Source organism: Cherax quadricarinatus, chromosome 80 (assembly GCF_038502225.1).
Source record: "Cherax quadricarinatus isolate ZL_2023a chromosome 80, ASM3850222v1, whole genome shotgun sequence".
Taxonomy (NCBI): Eukaryota; Metazoa; Arthropoda; class Malacostraca; order Decapoda; family Parastacidae; genus Cherax; species Cherax quadricarinatus.
Genome location: NC_091371.1, coordinates 1,420,846 through 1,445,389, shown reverse-complemented (window position 1 = coordinate 1,445,389; position 24,544 = coordinate 1,420,846).

The following is a 24,544-nucleotide window of genomic DNA, read 5'->3' as shown; positions in this document are numbered from 1 at the left end:
AGCCTCTCCTTGCCTCTCTCTCCCAGCCTCTCCTTGCCCCTCTCTCCCAGCCTCTCCTTGCCTCTCTCTCCCAGCCTCTCCTTGCCTCTCTCTCCCAGCCTCTCCTTCCCCCTCTCTCCCAGCCTCTCCTTGCCTCTCTCTCTCAGCCTCTCCTTGCCTCTCTCTCCCAGCCTCTCCTTGCCTCTCTCTCCCAGCCTCTCCTTGCCCCTCTCTCCCAGCCTCTCCTTCTCTCCTTCCCCCTCTCTCCCAGCCTCTCCTTCCCCCTCTCTCCCAGCCTCTCCTTGCCTCTCTCTCTCAGCCTCTCCTTGCCTCTCTCTCCCAGCCTCTCCTTGCCTCTCTCTCCCAGTCTCTCTTTGCCTCTCTCTCTCTCTCAGCCTCTCCTTGCCTCTCTCTCCCAGCCTCTCCTTGCCTCTCTCTCCCAGCCTCTCCTTGCCCCTCTCTCCCAGCCTCTCCTTGCCTCTCTCTCTCAGCCTCTTGCCTTCTCTCCCAGCCTCCTTGCCTCTCTCCCAGCCTCTCCTTGCCTCTCTCTCCCAGCCTCTCCTTGCCTCTCTCTCCCAGCCTCCTTGCCTCTCTCTCCCAGCCTCTCTTGCCTCTCTCTCCCAGCCTCTCCTTGCCTCTCTCTCCCAGCCTCTCCTTGCCTCTCTCTCCCAGCCTCTCCTTGCCTCTCTCTCCCAGCCTCTCCTTGCCTCTCTCTCCCAGCCTCTCCTTGCCTCTCTCTCCCAGCCTCCTTGCCTCTCTCTCCCAGCCTCTCTCCCCTCCCTCTCCTTGCCTCTCTCTCCCAGCCTCTCCTTGCCTCTCTCTCCCAGCCTCTCCTTGCCTCTCTCTCCCAGCCTCTCCTTGCCTCTCTCTCCCAGCCTCTCCTTGCCTCTCTCTCCCAGCCTCTCCTTGCCTCTCTCTCCCAGCCTCTCCTTGCCTCTCTCTCGCAGTCTCTCTTGCCTCTCTCTCCCAGCCTCTCCTTGCCTCTCTCTCCCAGCCTCTCCTTGCCTCTCTCTCCCAGCCTCTCCTTGCCTCTCTCTCCCAGTCTCTCCTTGCCTCTCTCTCCCAGCCTCTCCTTGCCTCTCTCTCCCAGCCTCTCCTTGCCTCTCTCTCCCAGCCTCTCCTTGCCTCTCTCTCCCAGCCTCTCCTTGCCTCTCTCTCCCAGCCTCTCCTTGCCTCTCTCTCCCAGCCTCTCCTTGCCTCTCTCTCCCAGCCTCTCTTGCCTTGCCTCTCCTTCCCCCTCTCTCCCAGCCTCTCCTTGCCTCTCTCTCCCAGCCTCTCCTTGCCTCTCTCTCCCAGCCTCTCCTTGCCTCTCTCTCCCAGCCTCTCCTTGCCTCTCTCTCCCAGCCTCTCCTTGCCTCTCTCTCCCAGTCTCTCCTTGCCTCTCTCTCCCAGCCTCTCCTTGCCTCTCTCTCCCAGCCTCTCCTTGCCTCTCTCTCCCAGCCTCTCCTTGCCTCTCTCTCCCAGCCTCTCCTTGCCTCTCTCTCCCAGCCTCTCCTTGCCACTCTCTCACCGCCTCTCCTTGCCTCTCTCTCCCAGCCTCTCCTTGCCTCTCTCTCCCAGCCTCTCCTTGCCTCTCTCTCCCAGCCTCTCCTTGCCTCTCTCTCCCAGCCTCTCCTTGCCTCTCTCTCCCAGCCTCTCCTTGCCTCTCTCTCCCAGTCTCTCCTTGCCTCTCTCTCCCAGCCTCTCCTTGCCTCTCTCTCCCAGCCTCTCCTTGCCTCTCTCTCCCAGTCTCTCCTTGCCTCTCTCTCCCAGCCTCTCCTTGCCTCTCTCTCCCAGCCTCTCCTTGCCTCTCTCTCCCAGCCTCTCCTTGCCTCTCTCTCCCAGCCTCTCCTTGCCCCTCTCTCCCAGTCTCTCCTTGCCCCTCTCTCCCAGCCTCTCCTTGCCTCTCTCTCCCAGCCTCTCCTTGCCTCTCTCTCCCAGCCTCTCCTTGCCTCTCTCTCCCTGCCTCTCCTTGCCTCTCTCTCTCCCAGCCTCTCCTTGCCTCTCTCTCCCAGCCTCTCCTTGCCTCTCTCTCCCAGCCTCTCCTTGCCTCTCTCTCCCAGCCTCTCCTTGCCTCTCTCTCCCAGCCTCTCCTTGCCTCTCTCTCCCAGCCTCTCCTTGCCTCTCTCTCCCAGCCTCTCCTTGCCTCTCTCTCCCAGTCTCTCCTTGCCTCTCTCTCCCAGCCTCTCCTTGCCTCTCTCTCCCAGTCTCTCCTTGCCTCTCTCTCCCAGCCTCTCCTTGCCTCTCTCTCCCAGCCTCTCCTTGCCTCTCTCTCCCAGCCTCTCCTTGCCTCTCTCTCCCAGCCTCTCCTTGCCTCTCTCTCCCAGCCTCTCCTTGCCTCTCTCTCCCAGCCTCTCCTTGCCTCTCTCTCCCAGTCTCTCCTTGCCTCTCTCTCCCAGTCTCTCCTTGCCTCTCTCTCCCAGCCTCTCCTTCCCCCTCTCTCCCAGCCTCTCCTTGCCTCTCTCTCCCAGCCTCTCCTTGCCTCTCTCTCCCAGTCTCTCCTTGCCTCTCTCTCCCAGCCTCTCCTTGCCCCTCTCTCCCAGCCTCTCCTTGCCTCTCTCTCCCAGCCTCTCCTTGCCTCTCTCTCCCAGTCTCTCCTTGCCTCTCTCTCCCAGTCTCTCCTTGCCTCTCTCTCCCAGTCTCTCCTTGCCTCTCTCTCCCAGTCTCTCCTTGCCTCTCTCTCCCAGCCTCTCCTTGCCTCTCTCTCCCAGCCTCTCCTTGCCTCTCTCTCCCAGTCTCTCCTTGCCTCTCTCTCCCAGTCTCTCCTTGCCTCTCTCTCCCTGCCTCTCCTTGCCTCTTGCCTCTCTCTCCCAGTCTCTCCTTGCCTCTCTCTCCCAGCCTCTCCTTGCCCCTCTCTCCCAGTCTCTCCTTCCCCCTCTCTCCCAGTCTCTCCTTGCCTCTCTCTCCCAGTCTCTCCTTGCCTCTCTCTCCCAGTCTCTCCTTGCCTCTCTCTCCCAGCCTCTCCTTGCCCCTCTCTCCCAGTCTCTCCTTGCCCCTCTCTCCCAGTCTCTCCTTGCCTCTCTCTCCCAGTCTCTCCTTGCCTCTCTCTCCCAGTCTCTCCTTGCCTCTCTCTCCCAGTCTCTCCTTGCCTCTCTCTCCCAGTCTCTCCTTGCCTCTCTCTCCCAGTCTCTCCTTGCCCCTCTCTCCCAGTCTCTCCTTGCCTCTCTCTCCCAGCCTCTCCTTGCCTCTCTCTCCCAGCCTCTCCTTGCCTCTCTCTCCCAGTCTCTCCTTGCCTCTCTCTCCCAGTCTCTCCTTGCCCCTCTCTCCCAGTCTCTCCTTGCCCCTCTCTCCCAGTCTCTCCTTGCCCCTCTCTCCCAGTCTCTCCTTGCCTCTCTCTCCCAGCCTCTCCTTGCCCCTCTCTCCCAGTCTCTCCTTGCCCCTCTCTCCCAGTCTCTCCTTGCCCCTCTCTCCCAGTCTCTCCTTGCCTCTCTCTCCCAGTCTCTCCTTGCCCCTCTCTCCCAGTCTCTCCTTGCCTCTCTCTCCCAGCCTCTCCTTGCCCCTCTCTCCCAGCCTCTCCTTGCCTCTCTCTCCCAGCCTCTCCTTGCCTCTCTCTCCCAGTCTCTCCTTGCCTCTCTCTCCCAGCCTCTCCTTGCCCCTCTCTCCCAGTCTCTCCTTGCCTCTCTCTCCCAGTCTCTCCTTGCCCCTCTCTCCCAGTCTCTCCTTGCCTCTCTCTCCCAGTCTCTCCTTGCCCCTCTCTCCCAGTCTCTCCTTGCCTCTCTCTCCCAGTCTCTCCTTGCCCCTCTCTCCCAGTCTCTCCTTGCCCCTCTCTCCCAGTCTCTCCTTGCCCCTCTCTCCCAGTCTCTCCTTGCCTCTCTCTCCCAGTCTCTCCTTGCCCCTCTCTCCCAGTCTCTCCTTGCCTCTCTCTCCCAGTCTCTCCTTGCCCCTCTCTCCCAGTCTCTCCTTGCCTCTCTCTCCCAGTCTCTCCTTCCCCCTCTCTCCCAGTCTCTCCTTGCCTCTCTCTCCCAGTCTCTCCTTGCCCCTCTCTCCCAGTCTCTCCTTGCCTCTCTCTCCCAGTCTCTCCTTGCCTCTCTCTCCCAGTCTCTCCTTGCCTCTCTCTCCCAGTCTCTCCTTGCCTCTCTCTCCCAGCCTCTCCTTGCCTCTCTCTCCCAGTCTCTCCTTGCCTCTCTCTCCCAGTCTCTCCTTGCCTCTCTCTCCCAGTCTCTCCTTGCCCCTCTCTCCCAGTCTCTCCTTGCCTCTCTCTCCCAGCCTCTCCTTGCCTCTCTCTCCCAGTCTCTCCTTGCCTCTCTCTCCCAGTCTCTCCTTGCCTCTCTCTCCCAGTCTCTCCTTGCCTCTCTCTCCCAGCCTCTCCTTGCCTCTCTCTCCCAGCCTCTCCTTGCCCCTCTCTCCCAGTCTCTCCTTGCCTCTCTCTCCCAGCCTCTCCTTGCCTCTCTCTCCCAGTCTCTCCTTGCCCCTCTCTCCCAGTCTCTCCTTGCCTCTCTCTCCCAGCCTCTCCTTGCCCCTCTCTCCCAGCCTCTCCTTGCCCCTCTCTCCCAGCCTCTCCTTGCCCCTCTCTCCCAGCCTCTCCTTGCCCCTCTCTCCCAGCCTCTCCTTGCCCCTCTCTCCCAGCCTCTCCTTCCCCCTCTCTCCCAGCCTCTCCTTGCCTCTCTCTCCCAGCCTCTCCTTCCCTCTCTCTCCCAGCCTCTCCTTGCTCCTCTCTCCCAGTCTCTCCTTGCCCCTCTCTCCCAGCCTCTCCTTGCCCCTCTCTCCCAGCCTCTCCTTGCCTCTCTCTCCCAGCCTCTCCTTGCCTCTCCCTCTCTCTGCCTCTTCTATTCCTTCACTCTCCATCATCTACAATTCACGTTCTCTTATCTTCTTATCAACTTCAGTTCTTCTCTATTTCATGAATACTTGTTCGTAATCTTATTCATACCGTCTTTCATCCGATTTTCACCCATGGGATGGGTCATGTCACTAAGACCCATGGGATGGGTCATGTCACTAAGACCCATGGGATGGGTCATGTCACTAAGACCCATGGGATGGGTCATGTCACTAAGACCCATGGGATGAGTCATGTCACTAGAACCCATGAGATGAGTCATGTCACTAAGACCCATGGGATGAGTCATGTCACTAGAACCCATGAGATGAGTCATGTCACTAAGACCCATGGGATGGGTCATGTCACTAAGACCCATGGGATGGGTCATGTCCCTAAGACCCATGGGATGGGTCATGTCACTAAGACCCATGGGATGGGTCATGTCACTAAGACCCATGGGATGGGTCATGTCACTAAGATCCATGGGATGGGTCATGTCACTAAGACCCATGGGATGGGTCATGTCACTAAGACCCATGGGATGGGTCATGTCACTAAGACCCATGGGATGGGTCATGTCACTAAGACCCATGGGATGGGTCATGTCACTAAGACCCATGGGATGGGTCATGTCACTAAGACCCATGGGATGGGTCGTGTCACTAAGACCCATTGGATGGGTCATGTCGCTAAGACCAATGTGATGAGTCATGTTACTAAGACCCATGAGATGGGTCATTTCACTAAGACCCATGGAATGGGTCATGTCACTATGACCCATGGGATGGGTCATGTCACTAAGACCCATGGGATGGGTCATGTCACTAAGACCCATGGGATGGATCATGTCACTAAGACCCATGGGATGGGTCATGTCACTAAGACCCATGGGATGGGTCATGTCACTAAGACCCATGGGATGGATCATGTCACTAAGACCCATGGGATGAGTCATGTCACTAAGACCCATGGGATGAGTCATGTCACTAGAACCCATGAGATGAGTCATGTCACTAAGACCCATGGGATGGGTCATGTCACTAGGGAACATGGGATGGGTCGTGCCACTAGGGCCCATAGGACTGGTCATGTCACTAGGGCCCATGGGTCATGTCAATTACTTTCTAAATCCACTTTGCAATCCCAGTAACAAATCAATTACTTTTAGGTCACAGGTTTTCCACCCAGACAGGAAATATTCAGTGACAGATTTATGCAGGTCTTCTTATATTCCCGTCAAGTCGATAACGAGAAATAAATACAGACTTGGATGGGTGTTGCAGTTGTGAAGTAAGATTGTCTTCAAACTTGTTTTGCTGGAATCAATAACTAACACTATATTGCAAGATCATTGACTCATAACATGGATATAAGTTTATAAACATCACAACAGTAAGAAACTGATTCTTATAATTTAAAGTAAGTTAGGTATGTTTTTCTGTCCTTCTCTGAGCTAAATGATTCTTGTAATTGCACTGGCTTAATCTTGAGCCAAGTAGCTTTCACTCTTCCTTGATGGTTGCAGTTACACGGAGTCACACATGTGCTTCCTGGTTGTCGATTCCGCTGCTTTAAACTGTGAATCTGTGTTAGTGGCTTCAGCATCCAAGGGAAATATATCTTGACGTGATGGTGGCGCTGGAACAGCGAGATCCTTTAAATATTCCACTGGTCTGACTCCAGAAGTTCTGGAACAGGGAGATCCTTTAAATGTTCCACTGGTCTGACTCCAGAAGTTCTGGAACAGGGAGATCCTTTAAATGTTCCACTGGTCTGACTCAAGAAGTTCTGGAACAGGGAGATCCTTTAAATGTTCCACTGGTCTGACTCCAGAAGTTCTGGAACAGGGAGATCCTTTAAATGTTCCACTGGTCTGACTCCAGAAGTTCTGGAACAGGGGAAACCCTTTAAATGTTCCATTGGTCTGACCCCAGAAGTTCTAGAAGCGTTATTCTGGATTTGTTATAGCTCAAAATCACGATACTCTTGTGATACAGAAATAACAGTCCGTGCTGTGATCCTTTAGTTTCTTTCATACCATCGGGACTGCCAGTGGCATGCATGACTACACGCCAGCATACCACTCATGTAATGTAGGATCAGTGGCATGCATGACCACACTCCAGCATACCACTCATGTAAGGTAGGATCAGTGGCATGCATGACCATATTCCAGTATATCACTCACGTAAGATAGGATGAGTGAGGTGACCACAGCTTCTCCTGATCTCCGACTTTGACACAAAAGTGGTATAATTAGGCAGTTTCCACGATGAACACGATGGTTTGTCTATGCTTTACATAAAGCTTTCACATAAATTACGAAAACAATTACTGTCGTTAAAGCAAGTATTTAACTTGAAATAACACTTACTGAAAAAAAATATGCATTCCATTAGTAATAAAACAATCTCATAAATCCACAAAAATCAAACAAAACTATAAATCACCTTCCATGAAATGGCCAAACATTCAATAGGCAATAAAAATGGGAATTGTAATTGGGGAGAGAGTGAGGTTGTGTTTCACACAAGTTCGTGTTGGAGAAAAGGACCCCAATGGAAATAAGTCACTCTGTCTGACTTTTTTGGGTTATCCCAGGTTCTCTACACATATGCTGCTATGTATGATAATTCTATGTAACTGTATTTGTGTATACCTGAATAAACTTACTTACTTACTTACTTACTTAAAACCAGGTTCAATTTGAATGGAACTTCCCAAATTTAGTTCGAAATACATGTTTTATACTTGAACTGAAGCCTTGTTAACCATGTGATTCTGCTGCCTTCAACACTATTGTCTGCTGTTCTATATACTCTGTAACTGCTGTTCTCCTCTCTATCTCTGCTGCCTACTAACACTGCTTGTTCTGCTCTCCCACTTCACTACCTCCCACTTCTACCAATTTTCAGTATCGCTCTATCACACTTCTGCTTTCTTCTGCTCTGAACTCTGTAGGTCTGTTTCATTACTCTGCTGTCTGCTACCTAAGTTATAACAGCAGTTCAATTCTCCCATTCTGCTGACACTTACCACAGTGATGTCAGCAGTTCTCACAATGCTGCCACTTACCACAGTGATGTCAGTAGTTCTACTCTCACACACTTCTGCCACTTACCACAGTGATGTCAGTAGTTCTACTCTCTCTCACTTCTGCCACTTACCACAGTGATGTCAGCAGTTCTCACACTGGTGCCACTTACCACAGTGATGTCAGTAGTTCTACTCTCTCACGCTGCTGCCACTAACCACAGTAATGTCAACAGTTCTACTCTCACACTGCTGTCACTTACCACAGCGACGTCAGCAGTTCTGTTTTTCTACTGCCACTTACCCCAGTAATGTCAGTAGTTCTAGTCGTCCACACTTCTGCCACCTAACTCTTTTTGCCTCTTCCTGCTGTGATCATCACTTCAACTCTGCTGTTGTCGTCCTCGCTGCTGTGATCATCACTTCAACTCTGCTGTTGTCGTCCTCGCTGCTGTGATCATCACTTCAACTCTGCTGTTGTCGTCCTCGCTGCTGTGATTATCACTTCAACTCTGCTGCTGTCGTCCTCGCTGCTGTGATCATCACTTCAACTCTGCTGTTGTCGTCCTCGCTGCTGTGATTATCACTTCAACTCTGCTGCTGTCGTCCTCGCTGCTGTGATCATCACTTCAACTCTGCTGTTGTCGTCCTCGCTGCTGTGATTATCACTTCAACTCTGCTGCTGTCGTCCTCGCTGCTGTGATTATCACTTCAACTCTGCTGTTGTCGTCCTCGCTGCTGTGATCATCACTTCAACTCTGCTGTTGTCGTCCTCGCTGCTGTGATTATCACTTCAACTCTGCTGTTGTCGTCCTCGCTGCTGTGATCATCACTTCAACTCTGCTGTTGTCGTCCTCGCTGCTGTGATCATCACTTCAACTCTGCTGTTGTCGTCCTCGCTGCTGTGATCATCACTTCAACTCTGCTGTTGTCGTCCTCGCTGCTGTGATAATCACTTCAACTCTGCTGTTGTCGTCCTCGCTGCTGTGATCATCACTTCAACTCTGCTGTTGTCGTCCTCGCTGCTGTGATAATCACTTCAACTCTGCTGTTGTCGTCCTCGCTGCTGTGATCATCACTTCAACTCTGCTGTTGTCGTCCTCGCTGCTGTGATAATCACTTCAACTCTGCTGTTGTCGTCCTCGCTGCTGTGATCATCAGTTCAACTCTGATGCTGTCGTCCTCGCTGCTGTGATTATCACTTCAACTCTGCTGCTGTCGTCCTCGCTGCTATGATCATCACTTCAACTCTGCTGCTGTCGTCCTCGCTGCTGTGATCATCACTTCAACTCTCCTGCTGTCGTCCTCGCTGCTGTGATCATCAGTTCAACTCTCCTGCTGTCGTCCTCGCTGCTGTGATCATCACTTCAACTCTGCTGCTGTCGTCCTCGCTGCTGTGATCATCACTTCAACTCTGCTGCTGTCGTCCTCGCTGCTGTGATCATCAGTTCAACTCTCCTGCTGTCGTCCTCGCTGCTATGATCATCACTTCAACTCTGCTGCTGTCGTCCTCGCTGCTGTGATCATTACTTCAACTCTGCTGCTGTCGTCCTCGCTGCTGTGATCATCACTTCAACTCTGCTGCTGTCGTCCTCGCTGCTGTTGTCCTCGCTGCTGTGATCATCACTTCAACTCTGCTGCTGCTGTCCTCGCTGCTGTGATCATCACTTCAACTCTGCTGCTGTCGTCCTCGCTGCTGTTGTCCTCGCTGCTGTGATCATCACTTCAACTCTGCTGCTGCTGTCCTCGCTGCTGTGATCATCACTTCAACTCTGCTGCTGTCGTCCTCGCTGCTGTTGTCCTCGCTGCTGTGATCATCACTTCAACTCTGCTGCTGCTGTCCTCGCTGCTGTGATCATCACTTCAACTCTGCTGCTGCTGTCCTCGCTGCTGTGATCATCACTTCAACTCTGCTGCTGCTGTCCTCGCTGCTGTGATCATCACTTCAACTCTGCTGCTGCTGTCCTCGCTGCTGTGATCATCACTTCAACTCTGCTGCTGCTGTCCTCGCTGCTGTGATCATCACTTCAACTCTGCTGCTGCTGTCCTCGCTGCTGTGATCATCACTTCAACTCTGCTGCTGCTGTCCTCGCTGCTGTGATCATCTCCTCTTTAACTCTGCTGTTGATAAATTAGACACATGTGCAACTCTTGGGTATCTTTATTAAGGAAACGTTTCGCCACACAGTGGCTTCATCAATCCATACATAGGAGAAACTTGAAGAACAGGAGGAGAATGAGGTAATCAGTCCCTCAACCTTGAGTCGATGTGTTCAGTCCATCAATCTTGAATAGAATACGGCATATCAGCGGAGAAGCAGCTTATAAACCGTAGGCAGGAGAGGTGCAGCAGTCATTCTCCTCCTGTTCTTCAAGTTTCTCCTACGTATGGACTGATGAAGCCACTGTGTGGCGAAACGTTTCCTCAATAAAGATACCCAAGAGTTGCACATGTGTCTAATTTATCAACATGTTGGTTCTGAGAACTATTGCTGCCGTCCTCCCTGCTGTGATCACCACTGCTGCCGTCCTCCCTGCTGTGATCACCACTGCTGCCGTCCTCCCTGCTGTGATCACCACTGCTGCCGTCCTCCCTGTTGTGATCACCACTGCTGCCGTCCTCCCTGTTGTGATCATCACTTCTGTCGTCCTCCCTGCTGTGATCATCACAGCTGCCGTTCTCCCTGCTGTGATCATCACTGCTGCCGTCCTCCCTGTGATCATCATTGCTGCCGTCCTCGCTGCTGTGATCATTGCTGCCGTCCTCCCTGCTGTGATCATCACTGCTGCCGTCCTCCCTGCTGTGATCATCACTGCTGACGTCCTCCCTGCTGTGATCATCACTGCTGCCGTCCTCCCTGCTGTGATCATCACTGCTGCCGTCCTCCCTGTTAATCTCTGTGACTCAGATCACTTTCATTACTTCTCTGATGTCGAACATTTCATCACACGACCAAATTCCACTTTGCATGTTAAGTGTTTTCCAAGAAATTTCTCCAGGTATTTACGAAGACGTTATTGGAAATTTGATGAAGAATTTTGCTACAAATGTCTTTAACTATGATTCTCGAAGCCTTCGTTTGCTACGTGAAATCATTTATTAAAAGATAATTACTGGTTAATTTAAGCTGATTACTTGTAATATATCAGCAGATTCTCCATACTAGTGTTATGTCTTCAATTAGCCAGCAGTAATATCATGTATATAATATACATAAAAAAACAACACGGGCGGGGTTAGAACCCGCGATCAGAGAGTCTCAAAACTCCAGACAGTAGCCACTGGGTCAGCTGGCTACAATAAGATTCATCCAACTCATCCAACTAGGATGAATCTTATTGTGGCTATCTGGCCCAGTGGCTAATGCGACGGTCTGGAGTTCTGAGACTCTTTGCTAGCGGGTTCTAACCCCACCCATGGTATGGTTTGCAATCTTGTTATTACGATTTCGTGAGTCAAGTTATAATATACAATATGTGTACCAGTATTTAGCAAGACCTCACTACAAAACACGCGAGTGTGTTAGATAACACGTAAATGGTTTTGATGACAATGTGTTGTTGCTTTGTGAGTTAGTTAACACTGACCTCTTCAGGGGAACTTCTTGGTGCGGTGAAGAGGCTCTTGGTTTGAGGAATTAGACATTTTGGTTTCCTTCCTCAGACCGAACCTAATTACCCCTCAATTCCCCCTTCCCTATCCCATCCTCCCCATCTCCCCTTTTCTTCTCCCTTTCCTCCTCCTCTCCATCCCTCCCCTATTCTTTTCCTGTTTTCGGCCTTTGTGATTCTTCCCACAGGCACTCTAGTTCCTAGGTAGGAAGATGGGTACCGGGATCCATCCCAATCCGTTGAGGTCCTTGGTGGTAGTGTAGTTTGCCGTGGAATCTGGATCGCCTGGAGGTGTCTTGATCCCTCTCCGGTCTCCCAGGGGGTGGCTTTGGGTGTCTTTCGGGTGACGAGTGTATATCTGGAGGCTGCCTGTCGGATTCCAGGGGGGAAGGTGACCGAAGGAGATATGCTTTGTGGTGTGTGTCTGGCCGCCCTCTCTTTTGTCCACCGAGGTAGCTCTGTGGATGTGAGGTTGCTATCTCAGATTGCTGGTTTACTGGCATGAAGGGTAGGGTATGGCACGGGTTCCATGCCGCATCTGCACTACCTGTGCTGCTGAGGTCTTCTTGGGCTCGGAGGGGGATTTACGGCCCTTTTTGCCTACTACCTTTTTTTCTAAAAACATAAACAGAAAGGAGTGACCTAACCATGGAGTCCCCAATCCATGAACCTGCTCCTTCTCCCCGGGCCCCTTCCTGATACCGCACCCTGTTCTGACCCTGCCTCGTTTTTTGACCACTCTTCAGACACTTCTAATGCCTTTTACCTCTTGCTGGTGCCGTTTTGTCACCCACTTCAGGTACCGGGGTTTCGACTGACTCTTTCAATACATCTGACCTCTGCTCTTTGACTATGCTTCCGGCTTCTCCCTCTACGGTGGGGCAATTTTCGAATCCTTCCCCCCCCGTCCCACGTCGGACCAACACCAGTCCCACACATAAACACCCACAACACTTCTCATAATACTACTTCACTTCCTTCCCATTCTACTCAGAAAAGACCGGCACGTCATGCACTCCCTTTACACGCTATGTTTTAAAATGCACAATAGACTAAGTTTTTACTTTATGACCGACTTCCTCTACTGCCTATCTTTCCGACCACAGTATTGGCAAGACGCTCCTATGCCATGTTGGTAGAGATATATCCTTACATGCTCTCAAGAGCGGTACACACATTATCACTGTCCAGAATGCTAACTAAGCTCATGATCTTTCTCTTCTTACAGCTATCGATACTATTCCTGTTACAATTAAAAAACATCATTCCCTCAATTCTTGTAGTGGTACTGTCATTCTGCCCCATACCATTGTCCAACAGAATTTCCAGACATGTGGTGATGACATTCTTGAACAGCTAGAAATCCAAGATCTCCCAATCCTCCCTGCCCGCGGGCGGAGACGTTATAATGAAGCTCGACTAACTTTCGACTGCTGTGAGCTCCCATCCTCTGTTTATATAGCGGGACATCATTTACAAGTTCGAAAGGTGATCCCTACACCACAACATTGTAGAAATTGCTGGCGTTTTGTTCATCCAGCGAAATATTCCAGGTCCATAGCCGAATGCCCAGTCTGTGGGGCTGAGGACCATACCAATACGTCTTGTAGTCTACCTCCCTTTTGCCTTAATTGTCATGAGGCTCGCCCATCTTACTCTTGCTGTTGCCAAGTTTACTTAAATGACCGAGAAATCCGTTGTCTCAAAGAGGCAGAAGGTTTCCCCTATGCTATGGCAGTCTCTCACCTGCGCCTCCAAGGGAGACTTCCTCATATTTCTTATTCTCGTGTTACTAAACGTCCCCCCACCTCTGGGGTCCCACCTTCTGCAGCCTCCTCTGTGATCACCCCTTCCACAGTAACTCCTGTCTCTAATTCTTTTGCAGTTCTGTACTCAGAAATCCCTACCTCAACACCTGTCTGTTCTCACTTCATCTTCTCACTCACAAGTTCCAGTGTCTACAAGACCTCGTACAACACCTCCTCCCTATCGTCCCTCTACTTCTCAGAAGTCCAAAAAATCACCATTGCTCAAATCTCCTTTAAACTCTCCTTCCCTTCTTCAGCTTCCACATTTTACCTTTGCAGTCTTTGTACCTGGTTCTTCACCTCTAACTGGCTTGTTACAAGTGTGGAGATTCACCCACCTCTTCGTACTGTACCTTCCTCCCCTGTCCCCTCCCAAGTTTCTTCCTCTTTTGTCCCCTCTCAAGCTTCTTCTCCAATCCCCTCTACCCTTTGCCCCCCCTTACTTTGGTGCAGTCCATTGTCGTCACAATCTTTACTCACCCTCCACCTTCCATCACCAATATTGTCTCCCATACAACTTCCTAGTCTTCCGAAACACTTGAAGCTATCTCAGAATATATTGATGAGACTAGACCATCGATGGACACTGATCCACCTCCTGTTCCTCCTCTTCCCTCTTCTCTGTCTGCGCAACTTCTTTCTTCGCAGCGTCCCATTCCTTTGCTGCTTGAACGCTTTCCGCTGCCGCCACATGTGGACTTTTCTAACCCTTCCAGTCCGTAGATAACTTTACCTGCAGATTTCAGGTATCTTTCACATTATAAATCATGGCTTATTTACAGTGGAATATCTGCGGCCTCAGAGGTAACCGGGGTGAGTTTCAGGTGTTGCTCTCCTGGTTTTCCCCTGTTGGTGTTTGTTTACAAGAACCCAAATTACGCTCCGCTGTTACCCATCCCATCTGAGGCTATGATTTATTGTATTCATCGGATCCTTTTTCCGATGGAACCTTTAATAAAAGTGCACTTCTTATACGCACTGATATTCCATTCCGTCAGCTCTTTGTTCATACTTTGCTGCATTACGCTGCAGCCCATATCCACTTGAATAAGTGGTATAAATCTGTTTTTTGTATCTCTCTCCTTCTCGGGCTTTATCTATCCCAGATGTTGCCTTTCTACTTTCTTCCTCACTGCCGCCACTTCTGTTACTTGACGATTTTAATGCCCACCTTTTCCTCTGGGGAGGTCTCACTGCCATTCCCGCGGCATTCAGTTAGAGGCTTTCTCGCTTCTCTCAGCTTGCCGATCATCGGCGGCTGGGCGTGATGGCATTTGTATTCATTTGCTGCAACATTTACCTCAGTCAGCCCTTGCTGTCCTCTTACGACTTTTTAATCTTATTTGGTCACAAGGAGTTCTTCCCAAGCTGTGGAAATCTGCCATTGTTCTCCCTTTCTGCAAACCGGGTACTACGGGACATGAAGCCTCCCACTATTGTGGTGACACAGTAGCAGTGCACAGTGGTGACACAGGAACAGTGCACAGTGGTGACACAGTAACAATGCACAGTGGTGACACAGTAACAGTCCACAGTGGTGACCATATAACACACTTGACATTGGAGACAGACAACGACAGCGCACAGTGGCGACATAGTAACAGTGCACAGTGGTGACATAGTAACAGTGCACAGTGGTGACACAGTAAGAGTGCACAGTGGTGACACAGTAAGAGTGCACAGTGGTGACACAGTAACAGTGCACAGTGGTGAGACACAGTAAGTGCACAGTGGTGACACAGTAACGACAGTGCACAGTGGTGACACAATAGACAGTGCACAATGGTAACAGTAACAGCAGTGCACATTGGTGACAGCAATGACTGTACACAGTTGTAACACATAGCAACAGTGCACAGTGGTAACATATAGTAACAGTGCACAGTGGTGACACAGTAACAACAGTGCATATTGGTGACACAGTAACAATGCACAGTAGTGACACAGTAACGATGCACAGTGGTGACACAGTAACATCAGTGCACAGTGGTGACAGAAACGACAGTTTACAGTGGTGACACAGTAACGACAATGCACAGTAGTGACACAGTAACGATGATGCACAGTGGTGACAATAGCGATGATGCACAGTGGTGACAGAAACGACAGTTTACAGTAGTGACACAGTAACGACAATGCACAGTAGTGACACAGTAACGATGATGCACAGTGGTGACAGTAGCGATGGTGCACAGTTTACCTGGAGTTTACCTGGAGAGAGTTCCGGGGGTCAACGCCCCAGCGGCCCGGTCTGTGACCAGGCCTCCTGGTGGATCAGAGCCTGATCAACTAGGCTGTTGCTGCTGGCTGCACGCAAACCAACGTACGAGCCACAGCCCGGCTGATCAGGAACTGACTTTAGGTGCTTGTCCAGTGCCAGCTTGAAGACTGCCAGGGGTCTGTTGGTAATCCCCCTTATGTGTGCTGGGAGGCAGTTGAACAGTCTCGGGCCCCTGACACTTACTGTATGGTCTCTTACCGTGCTAGTGACACCCCTGCTTTTCATTGGGGGGATGGTGCATCGTCTGCCAAGTCTTTTGCTTTCGTAGTGAGTGATTTTCGTGTGCAAGTTCGGTACTAGTCCCTCTAGGATTTTCCAGGTGTATATAATCATGTATCTCTCCCTCCTGCGTTCCAGGGAATACAGGTTTAGGAACCTCAAGCGCTCCCAGTAATTGAGGTGTTTTATCTCCGTTATGCGCGCCGTGAAAGTTCTCTGTACATTTTCTAGGTCGGCAATTTCACCTGCCTTGAAAGGTGTTATTAGTGTGCAGCAATATTCCAGCCTAGATAGAACAAGTGACCTGAAGAGTGTCATCATGGGCTTGGCCTCCCTAGTTTTGAAGGTTCTCATTATCAATCCTGTCATTTTTCTAGCAGATGCGATTGATACAATGTTATGGTCCTTGAAGGTGAGATCCTCCGACATGATCACTCCCAGGTCTTTGACGTTGGTGTTTCGCTCTATTTTGTGGCCAGAATTTGTTTTGTACTCTGATGAAGATTTAATTTCCTCATGTTTACCATATCTGAGTAATTGAAATTTCTCATCGTTGAACTTCATATTGTTTTCTGCAGCCCACTGAAAGATTTGGTTGATGTCCGCCTGGAGCCTTGCAGTGTCTGCAATGGAAGACACTGTCATGCAGATTCGGGTGTCATCTGCAAAGGAAGACACGGTGCTGTGGCTGACATCCTTGTCTATGTCGGATATGAGGATGAGGAACAAGATGGGAGCGAGTACTGTGCCTTGTGGAACAGAGCTTTTCACCGTAGCTGCCTCGGACTTTACTCTGTTGACGACTACTCTCTGTGTTCTGTTAGTGAGGAAATTATAGATCCATCGACCGACTTTTCCTGTTATTCCTTTAGCACGCATTTTGTGCGCTATTACGCCATGGTCACACTTGTCGAAGGCTTTTGCAAAGTCTGTATAAATTACATCTGCATTCTTTTTGTCTTCTAGTGCATTTAGGACCTTGTCGTAGTGATCCAATAGTTGAAACAGACAGGAGCGACCTGTTCTAAACCCATGTTGCCCTGGGTTGTGTAACTGATGGGTTTCTAGATGGGTGGTGATCTTGCTTCTTAGGACCCTTTCAAAGATTTTTATGATATGGGATGTTAGTGCTATTGGTCTGTAGTTCTTTGCTGTTGCTTTACTGCCCCCTTTGTGGAGTGGGGCTATGTCTGTTGTTTTTAGTAACTGTGGGACGACCCCCGTGTCCATGCTCCCTCTCCATAGGATGGAAAAGGCTCGTGATAGGGGCTTCTTGCAGTTCTTGATGAACACAGAGTTCCATGAGTCTGGCCCTGGGGCAGAGTGCATGGGCATGTCATTTATCGCCTGTTCGAAGTCATTTGGCGTCAGGATAACATCGGATAGGCTTGTGTTAATCAAATTTTGTGGCTCTCTCATAAAAAATTCATTTTGATCTTCGACTCTCAGTCTGGTTAGCGGCTTGCTAAAAACTGAGTCATACTGGGACTTGAGTAGCTCACTCATTTCCTTGCTGTCATCTGTGTAGGACCCATCTTGTTTAAGTAGGGGCTCAATACTGGACATTGTTCTCGATTTTGATTTGGCATAGGAGAAGAAATACTTTGGGTTTCTTTCGATTTCATTTATGGCTTTTAGTTCTTCCCGCGATTCCTGACTCCTAAAGGATTCTTTTAGCTTAAGTTCGATGCTTGCTATTTCTCTGACCAGTGTCTCCCTACGCATTTCAGATATATTGACCTCTTTTAGCCGCTCTGTTATTCTTTTCCGTCGCCTGTAAAGGGAGCGCCTGTCTCTTTCTATTTTACATCTACTCCTCCTTTTTCTTAGAGGAATAAGCCTTGTGCAAACATCGAGTGCCACCGAGTTAATCTGTTCTAGGCATAAGTTGGGGTCTGTGTTGCTTAGTATATCTTCCCAGCTTATATCGGTTAGGAATTGGTTTACTTGGTCCCACTTTATGTTTTTTGTTATTGAAGTTGAATTTGGTGAATGCTCCCTCGTGACTAGTCTCATTATGTCGGTCTGGGGCTCCGGGCATACATGTCTGAACCTCAATTATGTTGTGATCTGAGTATATTGTTTTTGATATGGTGACATTTCTTATCAGATCATCATTGTTAGTGAAGATGAGGTCTAGTGTATTCTCCAGTCTAGTAGGCTCTATTATTTGCTGGTTTAAATTGAATTTTGTGCAGAGATTTAAAAGCTCGTGTGAGTGTGAGTTTTCATCAGAGCTGCCTCCTGGTGTTATTACTGCAACAATATTATTTGCTATATTCCTCCATTTTAGGTGCCTTAAGTTGAAATCCCCCAGGAGCAAGATGATGGGTGCAGGAGCTGGAAGATTTTCCAGACAGTGGTCAATTTTTAACAGCTGTTCCTGGAATTGCTGGATGTTGCATCCGGAAGCTTGGTGACAGTAACAACAGTGCAGAGTGTTGTCTCAAAATGTTCACTAAATGACTGTGCACAGTGTCGGCTCTGTAACGACAGTGCACAGTGGTGACACAACGACAGTGCAGTGTGGACTCTGTAACGACAGTGCACAGTGGTGACAACGACAGTGCACAGTGGTGACAACGACAGTGCACAGTGATGACAACGACAGTGCACAGTGGTGACAATAACGACAGTGCACAGTGGTGACAATAACGACAGTATACAGTGCTGACAACGATAGTGCACAATGGCGTCAACGACAGTGCACGGTGGTGACAACCACAGTGGTGACAACGACAGTGCACAGTGGTGACAACGATAGTGCGCAGTGACGACAACGACAGTGCACAGTGGCGACAACGACAGTGCACAGCGATGACAACGACAGTGCACAGTGGTGACAACGACAGTGCACAGGGGTGACAACGGCAGTGCACAGTGGTGACAACGACAGTGCACAGTGGTGACAACGACAGTGCACAGCGGTGACAACGAGAGTGCACAGTGGTGACAACGACAGTGCACAGTGGTGGCAACGACAGTGCGCAGTGGTGACAACTACAGTGCACAGTGACGACAACGACAGTGCACAGTGGCGACAACGACAGTGCACAGTGGTGACAACGACAGTGCACAGTGGCGACAACGACAGTGCACAGTGGTGACAACGACAGTGCACAGTGGTGACAACGACAGTGCACAGTGGTGACAACGACAGTGCACAGTGGTGACAACGACAGTGCACAGTGGTGACAACGACAGTGCACAGTGGTGACAACGACAGTGCACAGTGGTGACAACGACAAGCATGTTAACAGACTGTATGGTGGCATGTTAACAGACTGGATGCATGTTAACAGACTGTACGGTGGCATGTTAACAGACTGTATGGATGCATGTTAACAGACTGTACGGTGGCATGTTAACAGACTGTACGGTGGCATGTTAACAGACTGTATGGATGCATGTTAACAGACTGTACGGTGGCATGTTAACAGACTGTATGGTGGCATGTTAACAGACTGTATGGATGCATGTTAACAGACTGTACGGTGGCATGTTAACAGACTGTATGGATGCATGTTAACAGACTGTACGGTGGCATGTTAACAGACTGTATGGATGCATGTTAACAGACTGTACGGTGGCATGTTAACAGACTGTATGGATGCATGTTAACAGACTGTACGGTGGCATGTTAACAGACTGTATGGTGGCATGTTAACAGACTGTATGGATGCATGTTAACAGACTGTACGGTTGCATGTTAACAGACTGTACGGTGGCATGTTAACAGACTGTATGGTGGCATGTTAACAGACTGTATGGTGGCATGTTAACAGACTGTATGGTGGCATGTTAACAGACTGTATGGTGACATGTTAACAGACTGTATGGTGGCATGTTAACAGACTGTATGGTGGCATGTTAACAGACTGTATGGTGGCATGTTAACAGACTGTATGGATGCATGTTAACAGACTGTATGGTGGCATGTTAACAGACTGTATGGTGACATGTTAACAGACTGTACGGTGACATGTTAACAGACTGTACGGTGGCATGTTAACAGACTGTATGGTGGCATGTTAACAGACTGTATGGTGACATGTTAACAGACTGTACGGTGGCATGTTAACAGACTGTATGGTGGCATGTTATATAGACTGTATGGAGACATGTTAACAGACTGTATGGTGGCATGTTAACAGACTGTACGGTGGCATGTTAACAGACTGTATGGATGCATATTAACAGACTGTACGGTGGCATGTTAACAGGCTGTACGGTGGCATGTTAACAGACTGTATGGTGGCATGTTCACAGACTGTATGGTAGCATGTTCACAGACTGTATGGTCTCAGTAGTAGTACCAGTAACCAGTACCAGTAACCAGGTGGCCCGGTGGCTTGGTGGCTAAAGCTCCCGCTTCACACACGGTGGGCCCGGGTTCGATTCCCGGCGGGTGGAAACATTTCGACACGTTTCCTTACACCTGTTGTCCTGTTCACCTAGCAGCAAATAGGTACCTGGGTGTTAGTCGACTGGTGTGGGTCGCATCCTGGGGGACAAGGTTGAGGACCCCAATGGAAATAAGTTAGACAGTCCTCGATGACGCACTGACTTTCTTGGGTTATCCTGGGTGGCTAACCCTCCGGGGTTAAAAATCCGAACAAAATCTTATCTTATCTTATCTTATCTTAGATGACTCACTACCAACCGTCTCTGCGTGAATCACTGTCTGTATTCATATCGCCGCTGACCACAGCAGTATTTCAAAGACCCCCTCACATATGGGTACTGTGGGCAGTCAGTCTGACGAGAGTGAGCAAGGAGGCAGGTCACGGCTGTTTGGCTCTTCCATACTACTGTTATAATTATACGTACTACCAGCCTACGTGAGCATTACTTTACCCTATCCACGTGTTCGAACCCCCACATGAAAAATGGTGCCAGCTGTGTGGGAGCGTGGAAATACGGGTATTTTAAGACGTTAGAAGATTGTTTGTGAGTAGCCGGCAGGGTCAAAGGTGAACCTCCAGCTAGCCGCTTCCCCTCACTCACCACCTCCAGCCTGCAAGCCTGTTGTAGCCGTTTTTTCAAGCTTCCTGGCTTAGTTCGTGTGCTAATTGCTTCAATCTCCGAGGGGTTGACCCGGATTTTGCAATTAAGCCAGTCAGTCAGCCAGACTGTGGAAGTGAACGCCAGTCAGCCTATCATCCAGCCTGTCTCCTGTCATCCACCTGCTCCTCCGTGCTGTGTGCATCGTTACTCGTCTTCCAGTCAGACATTCTCGTGGGTTAAGCCAGTCAGCCAACCCAGCTTCTAACCCAGCTGAGAGAAGTAAGCCACGCAAGTTCCTCTGGAAGTTCCTCTGAACTATTGTCTTATATATCGCTTTGTGCTCCCAGTTGGATGCCAGTTGGATGCTAAGAGTGGTCTTCACCATCCCTGTGGCATAGAGTGGCTTATCAAGCCACCTTCGTGGGTAGTGAGTGGAGTGCGCGCCAGTGAGTGCCAGCGAGAGTCACTCCCACTACCACCACCACTCTACTCACACCACCACCACCACCACCACCACCACCACCACCACCACCACCACCACCACCAGCCATCCACCTCATCTACCTGTGGTTGTTTGCACCCTTGTACTGGGTCCTAATACTGTTTTGGCTCACATAATTGGTCAAGAGATTGTAGCTGAGTGCCACCGATAAAGCCAGTTATGTGAGTTCACCGAGAAAGCGCATTTCTTCACGACGACAGTGTGAGTGTCAGTGTCATCACCGCGCAGGACAACCTTCCTCATCACCAGTCATCCCGTCGACTCCTCCAGACTTCTGTGATAATTTTCTGTTTAGAGACACTTTTCTTGCATTTAAAGACATTTGCGTGTGTGAGACATTTATGTCTCACATACCGTCAAGTGATACTTTGGTGAATGTCGACACTCAGACCTCTCAGGCTACTGTTGCTCCTGGCATCAGTCCTCACAGTTTCTTACCGACTGACAGACCGACCCAGACACTGAGATACTATAGTTATACTCGTGATTCCCTTGATGCATTACTTTTATTTAATGGCCATGTACATAGTCTTGAAGCATGGTTTACTGCCATTCGTTCTCGTGCTAATGCTCTAGTTGAAGGTCCTCCTTCAGAGGAAAGTCTTATCAGACTTGCGAAAGAAGCTCTTCATCGGTCCCCTGCTGCTGTTCACGTTGTTGATCTTGATATGCGTGACTTCAGGAATCTTACTAAGTGGTCACAATATGAGGAACTGATTCGTTCTTTCCTTGTACCAGTTAAAACAGCTGATCCATATGTCGTTCTTAGGGAACTAGTGAATGCTACACCCATGACTAATGAATCGTTGAGTGCCTTTGCTGTTAGATTAGACAAACTTTTATCATCATTTATCAATGCTGTCCAGTCCTCAGCTTTTGTCCCTGACGAGGTTAAACCATTCACAGAACCGTTTGCTAAAATAGCAGCTTTTGGAGCAATTAAAGAACTAATGCCACCTGCTTCCGTGTGTGCTTATGAGGCTAATCCTCCAACTGTGACGATGGAACCACTTACAGCCCTAAATCATGTACGTTCCTTGTGCCCCCAGGGTACTTTCCCATGTATCAAAAGTAATTTCACGCCTATGCCTCAGTCTGCACCACCTCTTGTTTGCGCCACAGAGACAAATCGTGGTCGTCAACCATCTCAGAGATCACCAAGAACCAGTGTACAGAGTCGTTATAAACCTCGTAGTATTCATAGTACATTCAGTAACCATAGTCAGCGGACTTGTTACAACTGTGGTTTCCGTGGCCATATTGCAATTAATTGTCCTGATAGTTACCCTAAGAGACGTCGTACTGATGATGAGTACCAGTCACTGCCGTACTGTACTTATCATAGAATACATGGACATGACACATCTGAGTGCAATGCTCTCTACAACCTTCAGTACTCTAGGTCTTTCCGTGGCCGTTCTAACCGCAGAACCCGTAGAGGAAACAGACGTCGTGGTTCTCAAACTAACCAGAACCAGGCTCATTCTTCCAATTCGGGGGAATTCGAGCGCCCCAGTCAAACCGTCCCATGGTGACAGTAGGTGATAATGAGTACACCATTCCCGTTCATAATTCCTTTGAAGCCTTAAGCAGTCTCGAGAATGACAATCCTGCTGATGATGTTGCTTCACATGTCTCTGACATAGATGATTTTGGGGATGAAGTGGAACAAGTCTTTTCTGATGACAATCCACCTTTTTGTTTGCACATAACTTCCAATGCAACCATAGGCCCTATAGTGCAAGCATCTGTTTGTTCATAATGCGCCCGTTCATTTGTTCATGGACTCTGGTGCGCAAGTCAATATTATTAGGTCTGGTTTGTTTAAGGATAAGCAGTTACGACATGTCCTTCTCGTAGAACCGACTCATGTGTCCTCCCTTAGTGGAGTAGCTGGTTCTCATCTGCGTGTCCGAGGTCGGACTTCCCTAACTTTTTCTATCCAAGGTAGAGACTTCACTGCTTCCTTCCTTGTTGTCGACCAGATTACTTTCCCTGGTGACCTTCTACTGGGATTTGCTTCCATGCGAGACTTACGCATTGTGCTCGACCCGTACCGATGGCATGCCCAAATTGACGACTAGATCGTTCCATTCTGGGGTTACCAGCTTGGATCAGAAATCTGTCATACTGCTGCAGAGTATGATGTACGGATTAAGTCCTTACAAGCCAATGCATTCTCCAGTAGCGTACCCAAGCGGTCAGGCACTGGTAATTCTGTCACTCCCGTCTGTGTTCCACATACTTTCAGACTTGCAGGATAGTGTTCCGTTGCCTCAAGTGTCCGAGGACACTCAGACTGCCTTGAGTGCACAACCTATCCTTGCAATGACTGCTAGTTCGAGTAGTAGTTTCTCCACAGGGGATGCCTTGTCAGAAAACGATTACTTGAAACTAGTAATGCCATCTCTTGTTGATGTCACATGCCGTCTGCAGAAAGACGTCTCTGTTGCGGCTAGTGCTCTCACTAGAGTGTCTGTAGTTGTTCCTAGTGTTCCAGATGGTGATAACGTCCTAGTTGACAGTAATCAGTGCATTGTAAGAAGTTATTTCTCGAGTAACTTCCACGTTGTTAACGTTTGTAAGTGAAGTTTATAGCTGATACCTCGTGTCACTATGTGCGACTCAGATTGAATATCAGCATTGTTCACCGTGTTCATTTCTTTTCTCCTGTGCTTGCAGTTTGAGATAGTAGATTCGTTCTCCCTTGCTCATATTGCGTGTTATAGCGTTAATTTTTTTCAACCACCGAGTTTGTTCATTCCTCCAGTAAGAAAGAACCGATTCGATTCTTACTGTGAAGCCACCAGCACCCATCAGTGACTTTGTCATGAACCAAGAATTACTGTATCGAACAGCCGAGTTGGGTACTCCTAGCAGAAGAGTATACCAGTTAGTAATTTCACAGTCACTAGTGAATGTAGCCTTACAGCTAGTTCACGATGTACCAGGTGTTGCACACCCTGGTATGGATCGTTCAGTAAAACAAGCCAGATTGAAATACTTTTGGCCTCGTATGGCAACTGATATTTCTGAGTATGTTAAGAAATGTAGTGTCTGCATGCAACATAAAGGTAATGCTAATGGTCCTAATCCAATCCAAGTATATCCAACCACTAGCGAACCTTGGGAAAGAGTTGCGCTAGATTTGTTAACTAATTTCCAATGTTCCCTCCAAGGCAACAAACTTCTGTGTGTTATGGCCGACCATTTCACCAGATATTGTGAGTTAGTTCCTATTGCAGATAAGACTGCCGAGACAGTAGCTAAAGTGTTTAAAGAACGCATTATCTGCAGGCATACCACCCCTAAGTCCCTAGTAACAGATAATGGAGGTGAATTCTGTAATGAGATTCTTGAAA